Here is a 21,512-nt window from a genome sequence, read left to right on the forward strand (position 1 = left end):
GTTTCACAATAGGGAAACTGATTTCCTTTAAACCTGTTTAATGACGGACAGCCCATTTCCTCGATATCAATGAGCTGACGACTTCCAAAAAACGTCTGTAGAAATCGTTTCTTTTCTACACCTTTGCAAATAATTTGTTTTCCGCTTGAAATTGCCCTTCGATACTTTCGAGTTTGTGAAAAACTGTTTTCTCCATCGTTTCAAAAAATGTTGTGATGTGTATTGGTTAACCAAATTGCAGTCTTTTGAGATTTTGTATTTGGCAAAGTAAAATTATATGGTGGTTCTATAAAAAACTATTATTTAAGTTTGGATCCTTTTCGAATACAATTTCAATTTCCTTTAGAATAAAATTATTATCAAAGAAACCTTGAAAATCAATCGAAACAGTATTTTTCAACATTTTTCTAATGTTAAACAACTCGTTGTACTAGTCCGCTTAATGGGTTACATTCAACTAAACGGTCACGTATGAGGAGACAGTTAGCTTGGGTATTTTCATGACTTGGTGTCTTAATTTCTATTGAATTTCTCTCATCAATAGGACCAGTTTTCATGATTCGTTTTGAAATGAAAGATCAACCACAATAATAGGGGCCTTCAATTTAAATTTATTTGGGGTCAAAAATGGTTGTGATTCACGATTATAGTAACTAGATTGAAATCTTGTATACATTTCATAAAGGTGAGCATACTGATTCTTACTAAAATCAACATTCAGATTATCTTATGGATATGACTCAGAATTCAAGTGAACTTTCAAGTTTGATAAGTTATTTGTGATAAGTTTTCCATTTAGTTTAAATCCAATTATGGCAAATCTTGGTTTTTCGCGGTTAGCCGACAGTTTCACATTCCAGCTGTGTTGACTCCCTTACCCCAACTTGGGGTTAACATATGAATCCAAACTCCGGAATGCGATTGGTAGGTTTACACCAATTTTAATAATATCGTACATCTTAAATTTTGCAAGATCGCTCTGAGTTACATGGGAAACTTTCCATGTTATATTCGTAATTTCCAGTTCAAAAGTTTGTTCATTTCTTCTTTGTTCAAACACATCGCCATAATTCTTAGTTAGCATCAACACTAGTTCATGTTTACATTTTAACAAAACTTTTTTATAATCCTCAGCCAAAAAGTTGAAGTGGGGTAGAAATTTCGTCTCCACTGCTCCATCCAAAATTTATTAGATTTTGACTTTAAAGATTATCCAGAGATATAAAATATTTTAGGGTAATAGACATACCAACATAGACTTGACACGTTGGACACGTTGTACTTAGTTGTTACCTAGCAGTATTTTGATGATTACTTTCTGGTAAGTCTTGTTTATGGATGGTTACTTTGTGTATAGTACTTGCTTTTGGATAGTTACTTTTTGTATAGTATCTGTAAAGTACTTGGTTTTAGATGGTAACTAACTGTTAACAAGTAATATGAGTTGTTATAGTCTCTTATTAAGAATTATCAAAGCAGACAAACAGACTTACCGTGGGCTATCATAACCTGACCGTCATTAAAGTCACATGCCCAAGATACAAGGCGCAGGGCGACTGATAAGATCATAGATCTCAAGACCATTGATAGGGGATGAAGTTACGACCGTGCAACAACTCGCAAGTAGCCGAAGTACCTCATTGAATAAATTACTTTCTCTTCTTTTGTACCTGTAGTTTTAATTACAGTCAGAAACAAGTTTTGTAGGATCATTTATTAGTTTTTTTTTATTTTATTATTGTAAACATATATCATTAAATTCATAGTTAAATATATATTATATATTATTGTATATAATTCATTTTCTGACTCCACCCTTTGTAAGAAATTTTCGGTTATAATCCTTCGTTCCAAACCCAGATTTTCGCTTGGTTCATATAGAAAGATGTAAAATAATTCTTACAATTTAATGTTTCTGAGATGTTTGATTATTTTTAAAGCAATCATCTGTTCCATCCCAGATTAACATTATAACATATTTCGAAGGCATCAATATCTATCATAGGAGCGTCCTTGAATTTAAATTATGATTTAAGTTTATGATGGCGGTGTTGGGACCTGGTAATATCTGTTTTTTGTTGCCAACTATTTTTATACCCGTTACTCGTAGAGTAAAAGGGTATACTAGATTCGTCGGAAAGTATGTAACAGGCAGAAGGAAGCGTTTCCGACCCCATAAAGTACATATATTCTTGATCAGGATCACTAGCCGAGCCGATCTAGCCATGTCCGTCTGTCCGTCTGTCCGTCTGTCCGTCTGTCCGTCTGTCCGTCTGACCGTCTGTCCGTCTGTCCGTCTGTCCGTCTGTCCGTATGAACGCTGAGATCTCGGAAACTATAAGAGTTACACTACTGGGATTAGGCATGCAGATTCCTGAGGTTCCTGCGCAGCGCAAGTTTGTTTCAGAAGAGTGCCACGCCCACTCTAACGCCCACAAACCGCCCAAAACTGTGGCTCCTACAGTTTTGATGCTAGAACAAAAATTTTAACTGAAATGTATTGTCCTCATCAATACCTACCGATTGCCCTAAAAAAAGTTTGCCACGCCCACTTTATCGCCCACAAACCGCCCACAAACTTCAAAAAATCGTAAATATGAACGCGGATATCTCGGAAAATATCGAAGATAGAGAAACGGGATTTCAGATTTAGATTCCGTAGGCTTGAGCGCAGCGCATGTTTGCTACGCGAATATGCCACGCCCACTCTAACGCTCACAAACCGCCCAAATCTGTGGCGCCCACAATTTTCATGCTAGATAAAAAATTTTAACTGAAATGTATTGGCCTCGTCAATACCTACCGATTGATTTAAAAAAACTTTGCCACGCCCACTCTAACGCCCACAAACCGCCCAAGCATGTGGCGCCCACAATTTTCGTGCTAGATAAAAAATTTTAACTGAAATGTATTCGTCTCGTCAATACCTATATATTGATTTAAAAAGAACTTTGCCACGCCCACTCTAACGCCCACAACGATTAAATCTGTCTACCGCCGGTAGGTGGCGCATTTGCTGCTTGCATATCTCCATTTTCCTTTGGCACCTTTAGTTGAGTAACGGGTATCTGATAGTCGAGGTACCCGACTATAGCGTTCTTCCTTGTTCTAGTTCTAGTTTTCTAGTCATATTTAATTTGAACACTATTTGTATGAGTTAGGCATCATTGTCTAAGATTTTGAATAAGTTTAATAAACACTTTTCATGTTGACAGATATTAAGAACATATAATAATATCATCCACTTTAACTAGTATATTGTAAAAATAAAACATTTCCTTCTTTCATATTCCTTCATCTTATTTAGGTATAATAAGTGTATCCTTAACTACAATAGCTAGCCTTACACCCCATAACTATAGTTATTAGGTAAAATAAAATGTCTAGAAAGAGCTAAATATATGAATGTCAAAAAACGATTTCAAACTAACTATAATTGGGAAAGTAATTTAAATCGCTCCGGCGTAATACAGTAAAAACAAAAATACTTAGGGTATTCAATTGCGTTGCAAAAGTGTAAACTTTGTAAGTTTGCCACACGAGAATTGTGAACGCCCTGTATTTTCAAAACATCGTTGCAGGAAATTGACGTACAAAAGAAAGATAACTTTTAAATTTTTGTATTGCTCCAACATATAATCTAGGACTTTATTAACTTCGCTCTCAGACCATCGCTAAGTTTCTACCTCCCTTGCTTGCTTTCTTGAGGGTTTTTCTTCCATTGAAACTGTTATTCAATGATTTGGTTTTATAGAAGACAAATTTTTTTCTCTTTCATTTAAAATTCAAATTCGTTTCTTTCCTTTCACTGTCATTAACATGGATTGAAACCCAACTTTTCAGTATATTTTTAGTATCTTAGATAAAATTCCTACCCATTATTAATCCCCTATTTCTACACAAGTACAACAGATTTATATACATAGGCTGGGGTGTTGTAGGCCTTGAAAACAATTTTGTATGGAAATTGTTGTTGGAACAGCTAACACTTCTACACTTTTCAAACGTTTGCAACGCAATTGAATATCCTAACTGTGATTATCCCATTTTCTATCACCATAACAAATGTGTATACCCACACCTAAATGACGAATTGTATCCTTTGTCCAAAATGTCTGTGACTTTCACTTACAAATTTTTCACTGATAACTTAAATCTCATAAAGCAAACCATCCATTGCAAGTTGGTTACTTACAATAAACACAGGTGATGGTATAAAGGATTGCTAAAATGCCTCGACGCAGGCGCAAAGGTCAAGGTAATGGAAAAAATTCATGGAATATTATCCCTTCATAAAAAAGTCATATAAATATAATTGTGAAAGTATTTTTTATTTGCGAACCATTTATAACTGTTACCAACAACACAAATAGTTATGTTACAAAGGATTGCTAAAATGCCTCGACGCAGGCGCAAAGGTCAAGGTAATGGAAAAAATTCATGGAATATTATCATAAAAAATATAATTGGGAAAGTATTTATTTATTTGCGAACCATACACCCAATGTCATAACTGTTAGCAACAATACAAATAGTGAGAAAACACAGGGTTGCGAAAAATTCCACAGCAAAGGTGCAAAAGTAAGCACAAACAATAAAAAGTCCTTGGAAGATTGGAAAAACAAAATTTTAAACTTAAATGGAATAAAAGACTCAAAACTAATACAAGGGTTAGCACTTACAATATTTAAAGAGTTGTTCGGTGCTTGATAACCCAGGCAGAACACCAGAAGACACCACAGCAGAAGGATTAGCGAATTCCCTAGCGACATCGCTGAAATGCGCGCTCGCCTGAGCGAGCAATAGCGCGAGTGGGGCGCGAAAGGAGAGCCTTACCCGACCGAAGAATGGGCACGCCAACAGTCAGAAGCGCAGCAGGATGAAGCAGAGCTACAATGTTGGGGGGAACTCCCCCTAATAGACGCGCTGAGGACCACTGCGTTCCAGGTCCGGGGGTTTCTCGCGAATCGTCCGGTAAGCCAGGATAGGCTCCTCGCGTTGGTAGATCGCCAGGAGCAAAACATGCTTAATTATGAAGCATGGATGGCGACCCACCAGAGAATAAAGGAAGAGGCGGAATGGAATACCGCCATGTACCAGGGCCTAGTTCCGGAACCCAATGTTCCCGAACTTTCCCGTCACCAGGCGGAGGCCCAGGTCTGGCCGTATTTCCGACCGAGGAGCGAAGACAGCAGGCGGCTGAGAGAGAGGCGGAGGAGAAGGCACATTTCGGCGATTTTCATTCTATTGAAAAATAAGTAACTTAGGAAAACAAAGAAAATAAATAAAAACAAGGAAGAACGCCATAGTCGAGTACCTCGACTATCAGATACCCGTTACTCAGCTAAAGGGACCAAAGGAAAATGGAGATATGCAAGCAGCAAATGCGCCACCTATCGGCGGTAGACAGATTTAAGCGTTGTGGGCGTGGCAAAGATTTTTTTAAAGCAATCGATAGGTATTGACGAGACCAATGCATTTTCAGTCAGTTCATTTGTATCTAGCATGAAAATTATGGGCGCCACAGATTTGGGCGGTTTGTGGGCGTTAGAGTGGGCGTGGCATATTCGCGTAACAAACTTGCGCTGCGTTCAAGCCTAGGGAATCTAAATCTGAAATCCCGTTTCTCTATCTTTGATATTTTCTGAGCTATTCGCGTTCATATTTACGATTTTTTGAAGTTTGTGGGCGGTTTGTGGGCGTTAAAGTGGGCGTGGCAAACTTTTTTTTAGATCAATCGGTAGGTATTGATGAGAACAATACATTTCAGTTAAAATTTTTGTTCTAGTATCAAAACTGTAGGAGCCACAGTTTTGGGCGGTTTGTGGGGGTTAGAGTGGGCGTGGCACTCTTCTGAAACAAACTTGCGCTGCGCAGGAATCTTAGGAATCTGCATGCCTAATCCAAGTATTGTAGCTCTTATAGTTTCCGAGATCTCAGCGTTCATACGGACAGACGGACAGACGGACAGACGGACATGGCTAGATCGACTCGGCTAGTGATCCTGATCAAGAATATATATACTTTATGGGGTCGGAAAAGCTTCCTTCTGCCTGTTACATACTTTCCGACGAATCTAGTATACCCTTTTACTCTACGAGTAACGGGTATAATAATAAATTAAACAAATATATGTAGGAAACACGGATGGTCGCAAAATACCAGAAGAGCAAGCAATCAGAGAGACCAGGAGTGGTCGTCGTTTTTAATGATACAGAGAGCGCGAGAGAGAATAAAACTCTAATAAAGTCAGTCGGTGCCAAGATCTCACGCGCTACGCATGCCAATAAGCATACCCTTTGTACATCATCAAATGTAACACTACAACTTAAGTTTTTGTATTTCTGATTCCAAATAATAATATAAAATAAACATTACACATAATAATTAAACACGTCGTTGTCCCAAGAACATTTGCATCACTGCGGAATTAATGGGGCCACAATTTTGGGGGCTCGTCCGGGATTAAATTTGAATCAAATACAAACAACAGTCATTAAACTAATAAGTTGTGAGTTTAAAAGTGGTATAAACTTGTGCATTGCGGTGGTAGTAGCAGTTGCTAAAAGTCAAAAATTTCTGCGCAATAGAAGACAAAAAATTAGCAAGAAACAGAGTGCGTGACAACGAGAAGAAAATTTTGCGAAATTCAATTTTTGCAACGCAAAAGAAATAGACGAAAAACCGACTCAAATGGACTGTCGTAACAAAAAAGAAAGCGAAAAATCAGCGAGTACCGAATCTGGGAGCAGCGCAAAAATTTTGTGGTGAACGTCAACCAGCGGAAGGCAGGATCGTTGGCGGTGGTCATCTGGACACAAATTAAGGCGTGGAGCAGTTACGGTAACAGGCGGATCACAGAAGCTGTGCGTCAGGAGAACACAAGGAACCTGTGTTCAGGAGGCTGGTCAAGGCGAAGAAAGTGGTGTTCAGGAGGCTGGTCAAAGCGAAAGAAGCAGGCGGATCGCAAAATTTGCGCGTCAAGATAAAACAAGGAAGCGGTGTTCAAGAGGCTGGTTAAGGCTAAGGAACCGGTGTTCAGGAGGCTGGTCCAGACGAAGGAAGCTGGAACTGGTACAGGAGGAGATCGCCGAAGAAGGGGCAGGAAGATCTGGAGAAGTACCAATAGTTGGCGAGCAAAGAGAAGTCAATTTTGGAACTGTATTGGTGGTGAACTTTTGGCGGCTGGAAGACGAATTCAAAGCTGTATTTGTGAGGCAGCGAGTACATCATTCTGGAGCTGTATGTGTGAGACGGCAGACGGTTCGTTCTGATGAAATTCTTGGTGAGTGGCAGAAAAATTGGCGGAAGGCGACAAGAGGAGACAAGAATTCAGGCAATTTTGGATGGCGAAAATTAACTACGAAGAGAGCGGTGAGACGAATTCCAACAACAAGAAGAGAGTCAAGAAGTACTTTCGTATACAACGTAGCAAATTTCAAGAAGGGCATTTAACGTAACGTATACCGTAAAGCAGTAATTTGGCTGTGTATTTTATATTTGATATTACTGCTTATCTATATTAATCTATATTACTATATCTATATTACTCCTATATTGTATAAGTATATTTAAGTTTCAATATGAACAGGCAACAGGTTTTGGCACTGCTTGAAGCAGATTTACGCGAAAAGTTAACAGAGCTGGGACTCAGCAGAAATGGAAGAAAATCTGAGTTGCAAAATAGACTGCTTGCTCACTATGGTTTGCAAGCTGATGAAGACAATGAAGGCATCGAAGTGGATGAGGATGATGAGGGCTCTTTCGAAACCGTACACTCCAATAATATGCAGGCAGGTGGTAGAAGGGCAGAACCTTCAGACAGTAAATTCAGGTTCAGGTAGGTCGTGGCTTACATTGAAGGATGTGGAGGGCAGTGTGTCACAGTTTTCAGGAACTAATTCACCTGACATTAATCAGTGGATTGAGGAACTAGAAGAGTGTGCACTGACGGTGGAATGGAGCCAATTACAGATCTTTATTTTTGCTAAACAATTGCTCAGTGGAGCGGCCAAACTTTTTGTCCGTAGTCAGCGAGATGTTCGGGATTGGAGATCGTTGAAAAACATATTGCTCGACGAATTCGGTGTGAGGGTGTCATCAGCAGAGGTTCATCGTAGACTTGGCAAACGGCAGCAAAAGAAAACTGAATCGTTGCATGAGTACCTCTACGCGTTAATGGAATTGGCAAAGCCAACTGATCTTGATGACGAGAGCTTGATCGAATACTTTGTCGACGGTATTCCAGACTCCAAGGTGAACAAGGCTTTACTCTACCAAGCAAAAAGCATGAGACAGTTGAAAGTACAAATAGAGGCATATCAGAAGATGCGAGGATCAGGAAAACAAGTTAGGTATGACACTCATTTCAATAAAGGTGAGAAAGAGTCAGTAAAGGCAGTGGAAAAAGTTAGGAAATGTTTCAACTGTGGAGACAAGGGTCATATCAAACGAGAATGCCCAAAGAGGGACTACAAATGCTTCAGATGCAACCAGCCAGGACACAGAGCAGCTCAGTGCAAGGTCGAAATGGTAGCGAAGCAGGAAAAGACAACAAATCTTGTACAGATGGAAGGCAGGGCGATGCCAACAAGCACGTTTACGTCTTCGGGACTGGAGTTGAAGTACATTTCGTTCGGAAAAGTTATCTTTAAAGGGTTGATAGATACGGGAGCGGATTTGTGTTTAATTCGACGCAGTATTTTCTTAAAGCTTGGAGTAGATAAATTGACAGGTGACCAAAAATGTTTGACTGGAATAGGAGAAAGCCAGATTGTGACTTTTGGAAGTCTGACAATTCCAGTGCAGATTGATGATATTAACCTTCAGGTAGAGTTCCACATCATATCGGACGAGGACATGGCTTTTGAAGCTATTTTGGGTCGAACTCTCTTAGACAGCGTTGATATGAAGATAACCAAAAACGGAACAGAACTGGTTCGCAGAGCAGAGAGTCAGGTGGTCACAGCACAAAAGCGCTAAGTTCAAGAACAAGACAGAAGTTCATGCACAGAGTTGTTGGCTGAGTTTGGGAGCTTGTGTATGATCACTTTAGAGCAGACAGAAACTAAGAAAGATATAGAACTATCTCACTTGCCACACTCTCAGAGAGGTATCGTGAAGCAGATGATAGACGAATACAAGCCGAAGAGAAATATTCATTGCCCTGTCGAGATGAAGATTATACTCACTGATGAATCTCCACTATTTCGACATCCTCGACGTATTCCTTACACCGAACAGAAGGTAGTAGATGCGCAGGTTCAAGAGTGGCTCGAACAGAATATTATCAAGCCGAGTACTTCAGAGTTCGCTTCTCCGATCGTACTTGTACCAAAAAAGAACGGACAGAAACGGTTGTGTTGTGATTACCGCAAATTGAACGAGAAAATTGTGAGGGATAACTTTCCAATGGTACAAATGGACAGCGTTATAGAGAAGTTACAGGGCGCGAGGATTTTCACAACACTAGATTTAACAAACGGTTATTTTCATGTACCAGTAGAAGTTGACTCACAAAAGTATACTTCATTTGTTACACAGAATGGACAATTCGAGTTCTTGTACGTGCCCTTTGGCATTTCAAACTAACCGGCAGTTTTTACCCGTTTTATAATGGCAGTTCTTAAGGACCTTATTAATAACGGTGACGCAGTTGTCTACATGGATGACATTATCATCCCTAGCAAGGACGTTGTTCAAGGAGTGGAAAAGCTCGAGAAAGTGCTTCGAGTAGCAGAGCAGCATGGGTTGAAGATCAATTGGACCAAGTGTCAAATCTTACAGAGCAGGGTAAATTTCCTCGGATACATTATCGAAAACGGTTCGATCACACCCAGTGATGAAAAAACTCAGGCGGTAGCACATTTTCCCATACCCACTGATCTTAAGGCTATACAGCAATTTCTTGGATTGACATCGTATTTTAGGAAGTTCGTAGATGGGTATGCGGTTATAGCAAAGCCGTTGTAAGATTTGCTGAGGAAGGATGTCAAATTTGAGTTCAGAGAATTGCAGCAGGTAGCATTCGAGCAATTAAAGGCAGCATTGACTAGGAAACCAGTTTTGAAGCTGTACAATCCTAAATTGACCACAGAAATACACACGGATGCATCAAAGTTTGGCTTTGGCGCAGTCCTTCTACAAAAGGATCCAGACGACAGTCAGTTGCACCCCGTCATGTACATGAGTCGGAAAATCAAACCATGTGAGGAAAAATATCACTCATACGAGCTGGAGGTGCTAGCAGTCATCGCAGCACTGACCAAATGGCGTGTATATGTCTTGGGAACGAAATTCAAAATAATCACTGATTGTAATGCGTTCGCCATGACGATGAAAAGGAAAGAAGTTCCATTACGAGCATAGCAGAGTTACTTGTTTTGTATTGACAGAGAGTGTGATGCACGTGTGGACAAATGCAGTTCGTAGTTTGGTGGAAGATAAGGGACATGAGGATTACTACATTGCCAATCAGATTTTGTTCAAAGACCCAGACCGAGAGCTAAAGTAGTTCCATCCCAAATGGAGACTGAAATCATTCAAATTGCTCACAGACAAGGCCATTTTTCGGCGAAAAAAACCAAAGATCTTGTGGAGAAATCTTATTTCATACAAAATCTTAGGGATAAAGTTTCCAGAGTAGTAGGCAGCTGTGTGGAATGCATTTTGGTAAACGCAAAATCGGGAAAACAGGAAGGTTATCTGAATCCTATCGATAAGGGAGACAAACCGTTAGTCACGTATCACATAGATCACGTGGGGCCGATGGAGATAACCAAGAAAAGGTACAATCACATCCTAGTTGTCGTAGATGCATTTTCGAAATTTGTCTGGTTGTATCCGACACGCAGTACCGGAGTCGAAGAAGTGCTTAATTGCCTGGACAGGCAGGCCGTATCCTTTGGTAATCCCTTCAGGATCGTATCAGACCGTGGTGCAGCGTTCACTTCACACTTATTTAAGGAATACTGCGACAAACAAAAGATCCAGCACTTATTAATCACTACAGGAGTACCTCGTGGCAACGGACAGGTCGAAAGAATGCATAAAATCGTTGTGCCAATGTTGTCGAAGATGAGCTTAGAGAATCCTGGAAATTGGTACAAGCATGTGGGTAGAGTGCAGCAATTGATCAACAATATCGAGCCTAGGAGCACAAAAGTAACCCCATTCAAGCTGTTAACAGGTGTTGACATGCGTGTGGTAGACATAGCAGGACTTAAAGAGCAGGTACAGCAGTCTTTGGTAGAAGAGTTAAACCACGAGAGAGATCAGTTACGCAAAAAAGCCAGAGAAAACATTCAAGCTCTTCAAGAGGAAAACAAGCGATCTTTTGATTTGAAAAGAAAGGGTGAAAAGCGTTACAAGGTAAACGATTTAGTTGCGATCAGGCGTACCCAGTACGGAGTGGGCCTAAAGCTAAAGGGAAAGTATCTTGGACCATGTAGATGATTTAGAGAAAGTTGGAGATAGCGAAGGACCTTTGAAAACATCCACTGTGGCTGAGTTTATGAAGGAGTTCGGGACGAACACCACGTCAGGAGGGCCGAATGTAGGAAACAGGGATGGTCGCAAAGTACCAGAAGAGCAAGCAATCAGAGAGACCAGGAGTGGTCGTCGTTTTTAATGATCCAAAGAGCGCGAGAGAGAATAAAACTCTAATAAAGTCAGTCGGTGCCAAGATCTCACGCGCTACGCATGCCAATAAGCATACCCTTTGTACATCATCAAATGTAACACTACAACTTAAGTTTTTGTATTTCTGATTCCAAATAATAATATAAAATAAACATTACACATAATAATTGAACACGTCGTTGTCCCAAGAACATTTGCATCACTGCGGAATTAATGGGGCCACATATATATATATATATATAAAACAGATATTACCAGGTCCCAACGCGCCTGCGTCGAGATATTTTAGCAATTCTTTGTAACATAACTATTTGTGTTGTTGGTAACAGTTATAAATGGTTCGCGAATAAAAAATACTTTCCCAATTACATTTTTTATGACCTTTTTTTATGAAAGGATAATATTCCATGAATTTTTTCCATTACCTTGACCTTTGCGCCTGCGTCGAGGTATTTTAGCAATCCTTTTCACCACCACTTTTGTTTATTGCAGGTAACCAACTTGACTCTGGGGTTTTGGTACGGTTAGCAATGGATGGTTTATGAGATTTAAATTATCAGTGAAAAATTTTTAAGTGAAAGTCACAGACATTTGGACAAAGGATACAATTCGTCATCTGGGTGTGGGTATACACATTTGTTATGGTGATAGAAAATGGGATAATCACAGTGTTTATGTTTTTTCTGTATTACGCCGGAGCGATTTTAATTACTTTCCCAATTATAGTTAGTTTGAAATTGTTTTTTGACATTCATATATTTTGTTCTTTCTAGACATTTTATTGTAGGTAATAACTATAGTTATGGGATGCAAGGCTGGCTATTGTAGTTAAGGATACATTTATTATACCTACATAAGATGAAAGAATATGAAAGAAGGAAATGTTTTATTTTTACAATATGCTAGTTAAAGTGGATGATATTATTATATGTTCTTAATATCTGTCAACATTAATCGAAATTGTCTATCAAAACAGCTTCTAAACAGCTTTTGGACAGCTTGTGAACAACTAATTTTTTAATTAGTTTTACAATCACAGGATACGTCTTTCCCCAACATAATGGGACATGTTCCTCTAAGATTTTTATATCAATCTTCAGATATTTTGGTTGTGTGGTCCTCCTCACGTACACAGCAAACACATGGAAAATCAGAGTGTTAGTTTTTACTTTACACCGAAAGTCGACTAGTGATCAAGAATTTTTGATCATGCTCAACAAAAGACTATAACAGATCGAAGCTAATAACAACTAGTAACCAGCTAATAACAATTAGTAAACATCAAGTAAACAGATACTTAACAGTTAGTTAGATAATTCTTAATAAGAGACTATAACAACTCATAGTACTTGTTAATATTTACTTACCATCTAAAACCAAGTACTTTACAGATCCTATACAGATAGTAACCATCCAAATCCAAGTACTGTACAGGTACTATACACAAAGTAACCATCCAAAAACAAGACTTAACAGAAAGTAACTATCAAAATACTGCTAGGTAACAACTAAGTACAACGTGTCCAACGTGTCAAGTCCATGTCGCTATGACTACTACCCTAAAATATTTTATATCTCTGGATAATCTTTAAAGTCAAAATCTAATAAATTCTGGATGGAGCAGTGGACACGAAATTTCTACCCTACTTCAACTTTTCTTTACCATTAAAAAATTTCTTGGGATTTGCTGAGGATTATAGAAAAGTTTTGTTAAAATGTAAACATGAACTTGTTTTAATGCTAACTAAGAATCTTGGCGATGTGTTTGAACAAAGCAGAAATGAAAAAACTTTTAAACTGGAAATTGCGAGTATAACATGGAAAATTTCCTATGTAACTCCGAGCGATTTTGCAAAAATAAAGATGTACGATATTATTAAAAGTGGTGTAAACCTACCAATCGGATTTCGGAGTTGGTATTCAAATGTTAACCCCAAATAGGGGTATGGGAGTCAACACAGCTGGAATGTGAAATTGTCGGCTAACCGCCGACCATGATTTGCAATAATTGGATTTACACTAAATGGAAAACTTATCACAAATAACTTATCAAACTTGAAAGTTCATTTGAATTCTGAGTCATATCCATATGATAATCTGAATGTTGATTTTAGTAAGAATCAGTATGCTCACCTGTATGAAATGTATACAAGATTTCAATCTAGTTACTATAATCGTGAGTCACAACCATTTTTGACCCCAAATGAGTTTAAATTGAAGGCCCCTATTATTGTGGTTGATCTTTCATATCAAAACGAATCAGTGAAAACTGGTCCTATTGATGTTAGAATTTCAATAGAACTGAAGCCACCAAGTCATGAAAATACCCAAGCTTACTGTCTCCTCATACATGACCGTTTAGTTGAATATAACCCATTAAACGGACTAGTATAAAGAGTTGCTTAACATTAGAAAAAGGTTGAAAGATACTGTGTCGATTTATGTTCAAGGTTTCTTTGATAATAATAATAATGTTATTCTAAAGGAAATTGAAATTGTATTCGAAAAGATCCAAACTTGAATAATAGTTTTTTAATAGAACCACCATATGATTTTACTTTGCTAAATACAAAATCTCGAAAGACTGCAATTTGGTTAACCAATACAAATCAAAAAATTTTTTGGAGAATGGAGAAAACAGTTTTCCACAAACTAGAAATTATTTAAGGACAATTACAAGCGAAAAACAATTTATTTGTAAAGGTGTAGAAAAAAAATGATTTCCACAGACTTTTTTGGGAGTCGTCAGCTCATTAATATCGAGGAAATGGGCTGTCCGTCATTAAACAGGTTTAAAGAAAACCGGTTTCCCTATTGTGAAACACACGGCGGGGCTTGTGGTCTTAATAATGCATACATTATTTTGACATTTTTTAAAAGTAGCTCCAAAACAATAAAATAATTTTTATACATCATTTTAAAGTTGATACTAGATGTGTAAGGACCTACAAGAAAACAAAATTGACAAAATGAAATTTCATGAGGCAATTGACCAATTTATTGAATAATTTAAAGGACAGATAATTGGTAAACATTTTCAATGCCTTCTAAACACAAAAACTATGTTCATGAATCGAGGTGGACATGATCTCAAAACTACGAATTATGGTGAACACTTTACATTTTGTAATCCTGAATTGACATGGAAAACGTGCGCCTGCCTCTTCTATCGCCGGAACGAAGCCAGAAAATTAATTTCAATATATAATAAAAAAAATTTCGCAATACCAAAATAAATGAATAAATGTATTATTATGCTACAAAATAAACTTCTGATTTTTTATGTCGAAAATATTTCCTTGACTGAGATTTGTCGGCTACTTGCGAGTTGTTTTATGTTATTATGGGACGTATTAGAGTTAGCAGTCAGCCGTGAGGTCATTGGCGTGAGGCCCATGATCTTGTCAATGAGCGTGCGCCTTCAGGCTTGTGCATGTGTCCCTTTTATTTCGCTTGTCAATAAGCGTGCGCCTCCAGGCTTGTGCATGTGTCCCTTTTATTGCGGTCAGGTAATGGACAGGTGCGCATGTTCGGGTAGCTCTTGCTTGAATCCCTTTTATGGCATGTTCATGACCCATTTTTGGAACGGAGAGAATCTTAGACAATTTACCAGTTAAGCGTTCTGGGGCGGAAACAAAAATGTGTGTTTGAAAATATTCCACATCTGAAAATCATTAACTTGTGAGATTTATTTAATTGGGGTTCTTTTGATTTCTAAATTAGTTTTACAATCATAGAAAACATTATTCCCCAACATGATGGGACATGTTCCTCTAAGATAACCATCTTTGAATACTTTGGGTGTGCGACATTTCTCACGTGCACAGCAACACCTGTGATAATGAGGCAAAAGGGTACGTGATCACACCTTCCCCCAACATGATCGGATATGTTCTTCTAAGATAACTACCTTTGGATACTATTGTTGTGCGACCTTTCTTAATTGCGAATTTCTTAATAATGAGGGGAAGGATACATGATCAATATTGTCACATGCTGAAGTGGGGGTGACGGGGGCAATCTCCTCTGAGATAACAACCTTTGGATACTATGGGTGTGCGACCTTTCTCACTTGCACCTTTCTCACGTGAATATTAATTGCACATAATGAGGGGAAGGATACATTGTCACATGGGGATGTGGGGGAGATGGGGGCAATTAAGTATACTCTTTATGGACATGATCGTGACATTTTTATGACTTCAAAGCCCATTAAAATCAATTAATTTATTGAATTATGCTATTTGTTCTAGAACCCCCATATGTTAATGTGGTGGGAGGGGGGCCATTAATATGCTAATTGTCCCAGAACTCGTCCTGTCATACTACTTGAGTCGATTAATATATTCGAAAATACTAGACATATAATAGAATTTGACAGTCCCGAAAATTTGATATCAATCTTAAGGGAATATATTCCTCTTAATTTAACGGTAGATATTCATTGTACTTTAAAGGACTTTTAAAGAATTCAAAAACAACTTAAAGATAATTTTATGAATAAATTTTTGTATACAAGAATATTTGTCCAAGATGTGAAAAATTCTGAGGACAGATCACTTATAATCGAAGAAACACATTGCAGAGCACACATGGGACTTGGGGAAAATTAAAAACAAATCAGTAGATTGTATTATTGGCCAAACTTACTTACAAAATTAAAAGAATATGTAAAAAATTTTAAAATTTGCAATGAAAACAAATATAAAAGTCACCCAATTAAAATTCCAATTGGAAAAGCCCCAATCCCGAGTAAAGAAGGCGAAAACTTACACATCGACATATATTACGCGCAATAACTTTCATAACTTTTAATGACGCTTACTTAAAATTTTTAGTATTAAAAGAAATCCAAAATAAATTAAATATCGAAAACAAAGTAATGGAACTTCTTCAACAATTTCCACAAGCCAAAGTAATAATGACCTGACCGATAATGAACCGAGCTTTACCTCGGCCCAATTTAAATCTTTTGCACAAAGGTGCGGTTTAACTATACATTACGCAGACCCGATGCACAGTACCTCAAACGGACAAGTTGAAAGGCCATATTCTACATTAACAGAATTAGCTCGATGCATAAAGGCAGAATTTAATTTAACCGACTATTCCGAAATAGTAATAAGAGCCGCTCAAGAATATAATCAGAGCATTCATTCTACAACGAACCAAAAACCTTTTGACGTACTATATAATAAAATAGAGCATGATAACATTCCTCAAATTTTAAAAAATACACAAGACAAAATGGTAAAAACACATAATGAAAGCAGAAAAGAAAAAGTATATCATGTAGGACAAGTAGTTTATAAAAAGAAACACGGGGAAAGAAATAAACTTAAGACTATATATAAAAAACAAGAAGTTAAAGAAAATTTACCTAACAAAATAATAATAAACAATAGAAATAGAATTATTCACAAAGATAACATAAAATTCTAAATATTTATATGTTACATTTTTTACCTTTTCCAGAAAATGTTTTATCAGGTGCTCATACTACACCTTATTTTATTAACAAAATCAGAAATAATTGACTATACAAGTTACGAGTATCTTTTATTCAAGGACAATAAAGACGTATTGACGATTCATACGCAGATTCATTCCACGTAACTAACTTAAGTTTTTATAAAGAAATAATACATATATAATATAAAAAGGTATACTAATGAAAGGTCACAGTGGGAAATTATGACATAGAAGTAATCGAATTAATTTTATAACAATTAATATCAACTAGATAAAAAAGTGGGATAAATGAGTTAGGCACTGTGTGGAAATGGTTAGCTGGAACTCCGGATCATGATGATTTTATTAAAATTCAGAATAAAATCAATGAAATATTGAAAATAATAATAAGCAATTTATTATCAATTCCAAATTGTTCAAAGAAATAGAATCTCCTTCTGATGATTTTAAAAATGTTTTTATTGATCAAGATTTACCACTGGTAAAACATTGCTTACGATTATTAACATTTGATCTGCAAAATTTAATTGATACAATCACAAATTGACGTTTTTAATACCAAAATATTAAACAATGATGCCATCATGAAAATATTAAAACATGAACAAAAACCAGATGCGAAATATATCACCCTAGAGCGATTTCCCAAATCGATGGGAAACCAGTATTAAGCAATCAAGTCACAAAATGCGCAAATATATTTTATGAAATGTCTAGATTTTTGTTATTTTGAATCGCAATTTACTGCATCATGTCAGATGGATTGAGCGGTTGTGTAGGGAGGTAAGAGAAAGCTTCTAAAATAAAATTATACCTCTCAATTGCTGCTAACTATTCCCTCTTGGGCCTCCCTAGGTGTTCCAGAGGTCCTCTGTTCGCCCACCTTTCCAACGATCCCTCTCATCCTCTGTGGACATTGTCCGAGCGGCCCCTTCATCCAAGTGCTACCCTACATAGCAATCAAGCTAGCTGCGGCCAACTCAAAGTTTTCTAGAACATTAGAACTAGAAAATTAAAATTCCATGTAACTGTGCAAAAACAATACAAAATTCGAAGAGCGGAAATAAATATATAAACATTCGAAAAAATATATAAATAAAGTTTTACGTAGCAATATCGATATAAATTATTGATAGTATAGATTTGAAAAGCTTGATCTTAATATGGCCTTAATGTATGTCATCTCATTCCATTTAGTTTCGAATAATATCTTTAGCCAATTGGATAGTCGGTGAATAAATTCAATTCAAAAATCGCAACAAATCAAAACCGTGCAACTAAACGCGATTGAACTTTTAGATCAGGCTCTTCCAGGTTGTTCGCTCTCCTGGTCGTTCGCATATCTATTCCTTTTCCTATATTTCCGCCATTATTTTCTCCTATTCACTCTTGGGTAAGTTTTATCATTCTCTTCAGATTCTTTTTCGATATTTAAAATACATAAAATTTGACTTACCGCTTACTTAAAATCCATCGACGAAAGCGCTTTCCTCGGGATGGGGTGAAGCTACGAAAAAGCGGAAAGAGAAATGGGGGAAAAAAGAAATAAACATGTCGACACAGAAAAAAATACGCCTTTCGGAGGCTAGAATTAACCAATTCGACCACAGAACTTGTACGAACTCATGCACATTAACCTCCCTTTCCTTTTCTTTTCTTTCGAATGACCAATATATTAATACTTCCACATATTCACAATAACAAAAATCGCTTTTTGAATCTTACAAAACTTGTTCTAATATTTCCTACTTTTTTTACTCCTTACTTCATTTTTTTTCAGCAGCTAATCGCGTTTTGTGGCTTTAAGCCCGGCGACTTATCTAGTTATTCTCGTTTTTATACCCTTGCAGAGGGTATATTGATTTCAGTAAGAAGTTTGCAACGCAGTGAAGGAGACCTTTCCGACCCCATACAGTATATATATTCTTGATCAGCATCACTGACGAGTCGATCTAGCCATGTCCGTCTGTACGTCCGTTTCCACGCAAACTAGTCTCTCAGTTTTAAGGCTGTCGGGCTGAAACTTTTCCAAAAGTCTTCTTTCTTTAGCAGGTAGTATATAAATCGGAACCAGCCGGATCGGACAACTGTATCTTATAGCTCCCATCGGAATAATCGGAAAAAAAAAATTTTTTTATATTATATCTTTGGTGTCTTTTAACATATAACCTTCTACGCTTGGAAATAACATTTTTTAATTAGTTGTGAATTTTGAATTTATTTTTATCAAAATCGGACGACTATATCATATAGCTGCCATAAGAACGATCGGAAAATTGGTGGGAAAATAATATGAAACAAATTATAGCTTCGGTGTTTTTTGACATATTATCTTATACTATTGGGTCTATCATTTTTCGGGCACAGCACGTTGGCGACGTCATTGTGGTCTACCACCTTAACATTGTTGTTGTGCTACCGCCCGCTTTAGATAACTTGGATCCCATTTTTGATCTTTAAGCCGAGACTTTACGCTTTCGAATCATGGATTTATTTTCCCTTACTGTAACTGTTATAAGCGAGGATTCTCTTCGGGATGACCGATAGTGGTTACTAGGCGGACCGTAGATGAGTTTCTGACTGCCGTTCTCCATGAAGTTTACTTCTTTTATACCGTTGGCTGGAGCTTTTCTTTTTCTTCCGGGATCTCTGTTTGTGAACTTTAGTGTTCCCATTTAGGTACATATTTTCCCTCGCTTTAGCCAACTCATTTTAGGATTCAGCTAAGTTTGAGGATACAACTTCATCGCTTATTGCTTCAGTGCTCGATAAAATTTTCCAGCAAATTGCTTAACTTTTTACTTTAGTTTGAAAATGTTTAATGTTCTCGCCACCTAACAGACCGCGGCTTTTGTCGCCTTCTTTATTTTCCCCTCTGTCCGTCTTAACTGGCGCTCGTAACAGGCTCCATGTCTTCGATGCGGCTGCCGTATGAAACGACCTCGAAAAAAATCTTTACGATAGGCGATTATAAGATTAGTTTTGTTCTTATGCCTACCCCAACGAGTGGCCTCGACCCGTACCCTGAGTTCAAGATTCTCCTGTTCTAAGGACTGAGCCAGCCGGGCTATTTTAGCACATCCCCTGTTTCTTTATATGTCAAGAGATTGTAGATTTTTGTTGGATTTTATTTTGTTTGTATATATATATATTTGTTTTGTTTAAATAAAGACAGTTAGCGTAATGTGTTTTTTTATATTAATTTTTTTTTTATTAATTGTGTGTGTTAATTGTAATTTTTATAATTAATTGTGCATTATTAACTTCGGCCCTTGAGAACTTGAACTGCTTCCCCTTATCGAAGTGTATTAACTCTGGCACCCCAAACTGATGTAAAATGTTATTCTCAAGAAAGCTGACAACTTTTCTCGCTGTGGCCTTCCGCATCAGTTCTAGCCGGACGAACTTGATGAAATGTTGTAGGCATGCAAAGATTATCGTGTTTCCGCACTTCGTTCGTGGATATGATCCCATGAATCAATCCGTAGCTTATCCATTGGCAGTCGGTTCGTTTTGTTGGCTTTTTTGCTGACCTTGCAATTCAGTATGGTTTCTTGTACTCCTTTTAATAGAACTGTCGTATTCTCGCCAGTGTTTTAAGGTTTCCCCATTCACTATTCACTATCAACACCAGTTTCTTGTATTCCTCAGACTGAAACGCGTCTGACTTGGGGTCAATTTGTATTTCAGCCACTTCCGCTGTTGTTACTTCCTCCAAATGTGTTCTAAAGAGCGCGTCTGGGACTGCACTTAGTGCCCCTTTTCTATGCTTTATCTGGAAACCAAAGGCTTGCAATATTAGGCTCCACTTTGGTAGTCTTGCTGACAAATCTTCCTGTCCAGTAAGCGTGGTATGTAATCACCTTAAAAAACATACCGTTACAAATAGTCGGAATTTGCTAATGCTCTTTGCTTTTGATTCGATCCTTTTTCTGGCTCTCATGAAGTGGAGCAGCAGCTTGCACGTAGTTCTGAATAAAACGCCGGTACCATCCGATCACTCTCAAAAATCTCTGCATTTGCTTAGTGGAAGTGGGCTGGGGAAACTCTTGTATCGCCTGTATTTTACATAACATAACATAACGACAATATACCCCAGATACTTAACTTGGTTGTAGCAGCAGAAAACGTTAATTGCCAGCTTTCCCCTCAAACAATCACTGACTTGACGCAACATATTTAAATGTCCCTCAAAAGTAGCCGAACTTACCAGTAAATCGTAGAGATACACAAATATATGCTCACGTATCGCGGCTGGAATAACTATAACATCTATTCGGCATTCTATGCGCTGCATTGCAGAAGCCAAACGGCATCACTTGGTAACGGATTTTCTCTGCGTTTTGCTTCCAGTGGTATTTGCCAGAAAGCATCCTTTAAATCTATTGCTGAGATATAGT

General features: G+C 37.6%; 1 protein-coding gene across 7 annotated transcripts in view; it reads left to right on the forward strand.

Annotated features, from left to right (window-relative positions):
- The window catches only part of LOC119559143 (zinc transporter 2-like), a 434,223-nt gene that overhangs the window by 161,674 nt on the left and 251,037 nt on the right, over nucleotides 1-21,512 (forward strand). The gene's annotated exons all lie outside the window — the stretch shown is intronic.

Source organism: Drosophila subpulchrella, unplaced genomic scaffold, assembly GCF_014743375.2.
Source record: "Drosophila subpulchrella strain 33 F10 #4 breed RU33 unplaced genomic scaffold, RU_Dsub_v1.1 Primary Assembly Seq18, whole genome shotgun sequence".
Lineage (NCBI taxonomy): Eukaryota > Metazoa > Arthropoda > Insecta > Diptera > Drosophilidae > Drosophila > Drosophila subpulchrella.